The following is an 8457-nucleotide window of genomic DNA, read 5'->3' as shown; positions in this document are numbered from 1 at the left end:
CTAGTGCTCTCTTTATTCCTCTCCTTGCTGTTGATTTGGGAGTAGCTTTCTCTTTGCCCTTCTTGGTGGCCATTCTGAAAAAGGGAAGAGAAAGTGAATTAAATTCAAAAAGATAGAGCAAGGAAGAGAATAGAAAAGGATGGTTATAAATGCACATTAAAAGGTAAATGATGTTAACACATGGTCATGACTACATGTGAAAAGTCATCAATGGAAAATAGCAAGTGCATATGATGACGAGTGAATGCAAGGTGTTTATTGGCATGCTGGCAAAGGCATGAGTAGCATAGATCAAGCATCACTTGTAACAAACCATCACGTTTGTATTAACAATTAATTTCAATTAATACAATAGTAAAGGAAATTTGTGAAAAGCAAGCATTGAATAGTAGGATAATGTAGAAAAATGCATAATGCCATATGGCTTTTTCACAAACACATAGCATGCATGGTAAATAAGGTATAGAAAGTATTAAGGTGAACATGCAAGCAACCCTTGAACAAAAGTATATAATTGCCAAACAATTTAACAACAATCCACAAGCATATAATGAGAAATAATGACTCAAATAAGTTTCCAACACCAAGTAAAAAGGAAAAAAAAAAGAAAAATAAAATATGGATAATGAAAGTAAAAAGAAAAGAAAAGAAGATAACATATAAAAATAAGAAGAATAATAGAAAAATAAGGGGGAAAGAAGAAAAAGAAAACCTTGTTAATGGTGGTGAGAGAGAGAGAGGGTAGAAAGTGAGAAAGAAGGAAGAAGGAAGAAAGAAGAAATAAGGAGGGAAAAAAGAAAATAGGATTTGGAGAAAAGAAAAGATAAGATAAGTGGCAAATTAGAGAAGCTGTGCAGTGCAAGCGACGCGGCCGCGTGGGGCACGCGATTGCGCGAATTGCGCTTAAACTGAATGACGCGGTCGCGTCGGTCACGCGGTCGCGTAACCCATATCATGCTACTGGTGCGAGGGCAGCCTCGCGCTCGCACAACTCTCTGTTCGAAATATTATTTTTGCCAAATCTTGGGTGACGCGATCGTGTGAGGCATGCGATCGCGTGAGTGGCCATTAGAAGGATATGACGTGGTCGTGTCGGTCACGCGACCGCGTGGAAAGAATTGTGTGTTCAGCACCAATCCAGCACCACTCTCGCACAACTTTCGGTCGTGCACCCTTTTTACTTCGAATTCCAAGGCACGTGGCCGCGTGAGTGACGCGGTCGCATGGGAGGCCAATGTTCCCATGTGACGCGGATGCGTCGGCGACGCGGTCGCGTCGGGTGATTTGTGCCATTGGCACGCCTCCAGCCACGCTCCTGCGTGACTCTCTGTTCGCATTTTTATTTTCTCCCATCTACTTGCGACGCGGACGCGTCAATGATGCGGTCGCGTCGCGTGATTTTTTTTTTAAAAGTAAAAGTATGTAAATGCAGATGCATGAAATGTACTAATAAAGAGAAGAGTTATTGAATAAGAAAATTAAAAATAAAGAAAAGAACGATCATACCATGGTGGGTTGTCTCCCACCTAGCACTTTGCTTTAACGTCCGTAAGTTGGACGCTCTACTAGCTCGGTCTTCGGCTATGTGGGGATCTTCCAAGAGGAAGATCTCGAGCTCCTTGTTTTCCTTCAGCTGCTCGCCATGGTATAGCTTTAAACGATGTCTATTGACTTTGATAAGTTCAGAGCTTGAAGGATGGCTTAGGTGATAAACTCCGTATGGTTCGGCCTTCTCTACTCTGTATGGACCTTCCCATCTTGATCTCAATTTGCCTGGCATGAGCCTTAGTCGAGATTTGTAAAGGAGGACTAAATCTCCAAGTTGGAACTCTTTTCTCTTGAGGTGCTGATCATGTACAGCCTTCATCTTCTCCTTGTATAGTCTTGAGTTTTCATAAGCTTCCAGGCGAAGGCTTTCCAGTTCTTGTAGTTGTAATTTCCTTTCAGCTCCGGCTTCCTCAAATCCCATGTTGCACTCCTTTACTGCCCAAAAGGCTTTATGCTCTACTTCAACAGGGAGATGACAAGCTTTTCCATAGACTAAGTGGAAAGGACTCATCCCAATGGGTGTCTTGTATGCGGTTCTGTACGCCCAAAGTGCATCTTGTAGCCTGGTGCTCCAGTCTCTCCTATGAGGTTTGACTATCTTCTGTAAGATACGCTTTATCTCTCTGTTTGACACCTCGGCTTGCCCATTAGGCTGAGGATAGTAGGCTGTTGCAACCTTATGAATTATCCCATGCTTCTTCATTAATCCTGTTAGTCTCCTGTTACAAAAATGGGTGCCTTGATCGCTCACGATTGCTCGTGGTGATCCAAAGCGACAAATAATGTGGTTTCTCACAAAGAAAACAACAGTGTTAGCATCATCAGTGCGGGTAGAAATTGCTTCCACCCATTTGGAAACGTAATCCACAGCTAACAATATATAAAACTAACCATTAGAATTTGGAAATGGACCCATGAAGTCAATGCCCCAAACATGAAAAATTTCACAAAAAAGCATAATTTGTTGAGGCATCTCATCCCTCTTGGATATATTACCAAATTTTTGGCATGGGAAACAAGATTTACAAAATTTAGCAGCGTCTCTAAAAAGCGTAGGCCACCAGAATCCACAGTCCAAGATTTTTCTAGCCGTTCTCTGAGGGCTAAAATGTCCTCCACTCTCAGAAGAGTGACAGGCCTCTAAGATGGACTAGAATTCTGATTGAGGCACACACCGTCTAATTACCTGGTCAGCGCCACATCTCCATAAATATGGGTCATCCCATATATAATATTTAGACTCGCTTTTCAGCTTGTCTCTTTGATGCTTAGAAAAGTTTGGAGGGAAAGTGCGGCTAACTAGATAATTAGCTACAGGTTCATACCAAGGGACTACTTCAGATACTGCTTGCAGGTTATCAAATAGGAAATTATCAGCTATAGGATTAGAATCATCCTTAATGTGCTCAAGGCGACTCAAGTGGTCTGCCACTAAATTCTGGTTACCACTCCTATCCTTAATTTCTAAATCAAATTCTTGTAATAGTAGTATCCAACGTATAAGCCTTGGCTTGGACTCCTTTTTAGATAATAAATACTTTAGAGCTGCGTGGTCTGAGTACACTACTACCTTAGTACCAAGTAAATAGGCTCGGAATTTATCCAGAGCAAAAACAATAGCAAGAAGCTCTTTCTCAGTAGTAGTGTAATTGGATTGAGCGGCATCTAAAGTTTTAGACGCATAAGCAATAACAAAAGGATCCTTACCTTCACGCTGAGCTAGTGCTGCTCTTACTGCATGGTTGGAAGCATCGCACATTATTTCAAATGGTTGGCTCCAATCTGGTCCTCTCACAATTGGAGCTTGAGTCAGGGCGGTCTTCAGCTTATCAAACGCTTGTTTGCAATCCTCACTGAACTCGAATTCAATATCCTTCTGCAGTAGTTTGGATAAGGGAAGTGCTACCTTACTGAAGTCCTTAATGAATCTCTTGTAAAAACCTGCATGGCCAAGGAACGAACGGACTTCCCTCACAGAAGATGGGTAAGGTAAACTAGAAATAACATTCACCTTTGCTGGATCTACAGAAATGCCAGTATTAGACACAACATGTCCTAGTACAATACCTTGTTTTACCATAAAGTGACATTTTTCAAAATTTAATACAAGGTTTGTACTGACACACCTATCTAATACTCTAGATAATCCATCTAAGCAAAGGCTAAAGGAATCGTCATATACACTAAAATCATCCATAAAAACTTCCATACAGTCCTCAATAAGATCAGAAAAAAGACTCATCATGCACCTTTGGAAGGTAGCTGGTGCATTGCACAAGCCAAAGGGCATTCTCTTGTAAGCATAAGTCCCAAAAGGACATGTAAAAGTAGTCTTTTCCTGATCCTCAGGAGCTATATGAATTTGGAAATAACCTGTGTAACCATCTAAAAAATAATAATGTGATTTACCCGACAGGCGATCCAGCATTTGATCAATGAATGGAAGAGGATAGTGATCCTTACGAGTGGCTTGGTTGAGACGCCTGTAATCAATGCAGACCCTCCAAGCGTTCTGTACTCTGGTTGCTATGAGCTCTACATGCTCATTCTTCACTGTAGTGACGCCAGACTTCTTGGGCACCACTTGTACTGGGCTCACCCATTCACTGTCTGAGATGGGATAGATGATATCTGCCTCCAGTAATTTGGTTACTTCCTTCTTGACAACTTCTAAGATAGTGGGGTTCAGTCTTCTCTGGGGTTGACGGATAGGTCTTGCTCCCTCTTCTAAAAATATTCTGTGCTTACATACTTGAGGGTTGATGCCTACTATATCTGCCAAACTCCACCCAATTGCCTTCTTGTGCCTCCTCAGCACACTAAATAACTGCTCTTCTTGTTGAGAAGTGAGTTCCCTTGCAATGCTAACTGGACACTTTTGCTTGTCCTCAAGGTAAGCATATTTGAGGTGTGGAGGAAGGGGTTTCAACTCTAACTTCTACTCATGGTCAGGCTCTGGATTGTCTGAAGCTGGTAATAATGGCAAAGTGCCCTCATTGTCGCCCAAGAGTGTCCCCACACTCGGACTTTGTCCTGTGTGCTTCTCTTCTAACTCCTCCTGGTGAATTTCAGCTACGGTTTCATCAATGATGTCACACTGGAAGATAGAATGATCTTCTAGGGGATGCTTTATAACTCCATCCAGATTGAAGATTACTACTCGGCCATCTATTTCAAAAGAGTATATTCCTGAAAAAGCATCCAATTTGAACTTTGATGTTTTCAGGAAAGGTTTTCCAAGTAGGATTGATGATGGCTTCTCTGAGTCATTTTGGGGCATCTCCAGAATATAAAAATCAGTGGGGAATATGAGTCCCTTAATGCCCACTAATACATCTTCAGCAACTCCAACCACTGTAATAATGCTTTTATCTGCTAACACAAAACGAGTGCCGACCTTTTCAAGGGAGGGAGCCTCAAAATATCATATATAGACAAAGGCAGTATACTCACACATGCTCCTAAATCACACATGCAGTCAGAAATTATCACACCACCAATAGTACAATTAACTATACAAGGACCTGGGTCACTACACTTTTCAGGTAAACCACCCATTAAAGCAGATATGGAACTACCTAAAGGAATAGTTTCTAATTCATTAATTTTGTCTTTATGTATACATAAATCTTTTAGAAACTTTGCATATTTAGGTACCTGTTGAATAACATCAAATAGAGGAACAATTACCTCAACCTTTTTGAATATCTCTACCATTTTGGGATCAGGTTCCAGCTGCTTCCTGGGCTTCCTTGCAAGTTGTGGAAATGGAATAGGAGTGGTGTCTTCTGCAGTGCCTGCACCCTTTGATGCTTCCTCCTGTGGTTGAACTTCTTCTTTTTTAGATATGTCCTGTATGTCCTCTTCCTCTTCAACATCTTCTATTTCCACTACCTCTTCAGTTGAGGCGTGTTCTGGTGGGCTTGGCTCCTCCTGGTTCCTCTTCTGTAGTGTGGTTCCGGACCTTAGGGTGATGGCATTAATGCCACCCTTGGGATTGGGTAATGGTTGAGAGGGAATTCCACTGGAGTTCGAAGGCTGGTTATTGGAGTTATTCATTGATCCAATCTGTGAGACAAGAGCTTGCAAAGTAGCATTCAGACCATTTAGAGTGGCATTAATGTTATTTTCTATGGTCTGCTGTCTCCGATCAATAGATTGTAATAAGTCATCATTAGCAGATGAAGACGGATAGGTAATTTGAGAGGTCTGCTGTTGGGTATTCTGTGGTCCTTAGAATTGCCTCAGGTGAGGTGCTTTGTAAGACTGGTACTGGTTCTGTTGCCTGTTGTTGTTGTTATTCCACCTCTGATTTCCTTGATTGTCTCTGCCTTCTCTGTTGTTGTTGTCCCTCCAATTCTGGTTAGAATTGCCCTGCCATCCAGGGTTGTAATTGCCACCTTGATTGTACCCTTGGTTGGGGCGGTCATAGAAGTTACGAGTGGCTGCCACGGTGTTGTCTTCCTGTTGGAGCTGCGGGCATTCATCAGTATAATGGCTATAATCAGCACAGACTCTGCAAACTCTCTGTGGGACTAACTGTTGGCTCTGCTGTGGTGGAGAAGGTTGAGCTTGCTAAACTTGTTGTTGATTCAATTACATCTGTTTCAGCAAGTTGGTCATTTCACAGATACTCTGAGTTAAAGCAACAGTCTCTCTGCTGGAGGATACTTCTGCAATGGCTTTTGAACGGTATTATTTCTGCCTGTGATTCCGAGTGGATTCGGCTAAGTCGCTAATCAATTGCCATGCTTCATCAGTGGTCTTGTACTTTTTCATAGACCCATTGCTAGCACTTTCCAATGTGGTCTTATCTTGGGGCCTCATGCCCTGTGTGACGTAATCGAGCAACACTATCTTGTCAATCATATGGTGGGGGCATGCTTCCAGAAGATTATTGAAGCGCTCCCAGTATTCATAGAGAGTCTCAGATTCATCCTAAACAATCATGGAAATATCTTTCCTCAGTTTATCAGTAACTTCAACTGGAAAGAATTTTTCCAAGAATTCTCTTCTCAGTGTATCCCAATTGGATATAGTTATTGTGGGTTGAGTGTAGTACCACTCTCTTGCCTTTCCCTCAAGAGAAAACGGGAAAGCTTTCAACAGAATTGAAGTTTCATTTGCACCATCACGCCTGACAGTAGAACAGGCTGCTTGGAAATCTCTCAGGTGCTTGATAGGCTCTTGAGCAGGTAAGCCATGAAACTTGGGCATCAAATTGAGCAGTGCAGTCTTTATTTCAAAGTCTGTAGCCACCGCTGGGTGATGCGCTTGAAATAGTTGCATTGTAAAATCAGGGGCTCCTTCCTCCTGGATAGTAACTCTCCTAGGTTCTGCCATGTCACCTACACGTAAAACAACCGAATCAGTAGAACGGGGGCTGGTTTCTTCCTCAAATGGCGTTTCAAATCCGCCCTCAGAGAGGACTAACCGACACCGAGCTTGCCTTATTCGTGAAATAGTTCTTTCAATCTCAGGATCGAATACTGGCGAGCTTGGATTAGGAAGTGAACGCGTCATCTAGCGGAAGAAACAAGCAGCTCATAGTAGCAAAATAAAATAAAATGCAAATAAATAAAGTCCAATTAATAACTTTAGCACTCTATTGCAACTCCCCGGCAACGACGCCAAAAATTGACGTGGCGGAAATTGGCTAATTAAGAATTGTTATAGATATGCGTTGCAAGTATAGTTCTTAACCAACCAGAAATCCGCTTATCAATTTGAAAGGGTTGTCACGAAAATTAAAATTAAAATACTAGGAGTATGAATCCCAGGTCATCTCCCAACGAGTTGTAGAAAGGTGTGCTATTTTATTAATTAGATGTTTTCAAAGGAGTTTGAGTTGAATAAACAGGAAATTAAATTAGAGAAATTAAGTAATTTAAATAAAAGCCTTGACTGGGAGTAGATTAGTTGGAAGCCCTATTCTTGTTGCAGTACTTTCAAGATTAATTGATAATTAGAGATTGTTCTGTTTAGTTATCCCTTACTAGGTAAGGGAAAGTCAAACAAGTTGGAATGTTATTTCTATTCACAAGTTCCAACCCACTTAATTAAAAGGAATTGGTGTCAGTGACTAGAGGGTATTCCAACAATGAACCCAATTACAATTTTTCCTTTAAGCATTCCAACTCAAGGGTTCCTTTCAATCAACTCCCCATCAAGTTAGGGAACTACTCGCTCATTGTGAAAGTAGAACTCATAACATAGGAAAAGGAATTAAAGAGAGACATGATAAATAAAAAGCAAGAAATTCAATTAAAAGTAAAAGTAATTCTTGTATTAATAAATTCTAAAATAATCCAACAGTAAAATTGAATAAATTAAAGGACATGGAAGAGTAAAGCCAAGTAAAGAAAACAAACTAGAATGACGTAGTCTTGATGAGGTAATAACTCTTCTCAAAATCCCAATGCAAAAAGCAACAGAAATAAAAATCCTAAGAACTATGAATGTGTAGAGAGAAAACCTAGAGGAGGGGTAAAACTAGATCTAAAAACTAAAAACTGTGTAGAATGAATGTTGTTCTGGTTTCTGCATGTTCTCTGGCTCTAGTATGCTTTTCTAGGCCAAAAACTGGGTCAAAATAGGGCCCAAAATCGCCCCCAGCGAATTCTGCAGATTATGCAGATCGCACACGTCACGCGATCGCGTCATTCATGCGGACGCGTCATTCGGCGTTCTGCTTTGCCGCACGGGCGCGTCGTCCATGCCTCCATGTCACTTGTGCTGTTCCAATCCGCGTGGTCGTGTGAGCCATGCGACCGCGTCACTTCTCGCTGGTCATCTCCTTAATTTCTTGTGTTCCTTCCATTTTTGCAAGCTTTCTTTCCAATCTCCAACTTATTCATGCCCTATAAAGCCTGAAACACTTAATACACAGATGACGGCATCGAATGGAAT

General features: G+C 41.4%; 1 non-coding gene across 1 annotated transcript; it reads left to right on the top strand.

Moving 5' to 3' along the window:
• The first annotated feature begins 6411 nt into the window (after positions 1-6411).
• On the top strand, positions 6412-6519 carry LOC112761861 (small nucleolar RNA R71). The gene has a single exon (XR_003182233.1). It is a non-coding gene; the product is annotated as a small nucleolar RNA R71 (small nucleolar RNA).
• The last annotated feature ends 1938 nt before the right edge of the window (positions 6520-8457 follow it).

This window comes from Arachis hypogaea, chromosome 16 (assembly GCF_003086295.3).
Source record: "Arachis hypogaea cultivar Tifrunner chromosome 16, arahy.Tifrunner.gnm2.J5K5, whole genome shotgun sequence".
NCBI classification, from domain to species: domain Eukaryota; kingdom Viridiplantae; phylum Streptophyta; class Magnoliopsida; order Fabales; family Fabaceae; genus Arachis; species Arachis hypogaea.
This window is presented reverse-complemented; position numbering and strand designations above follow the sequence as displayed.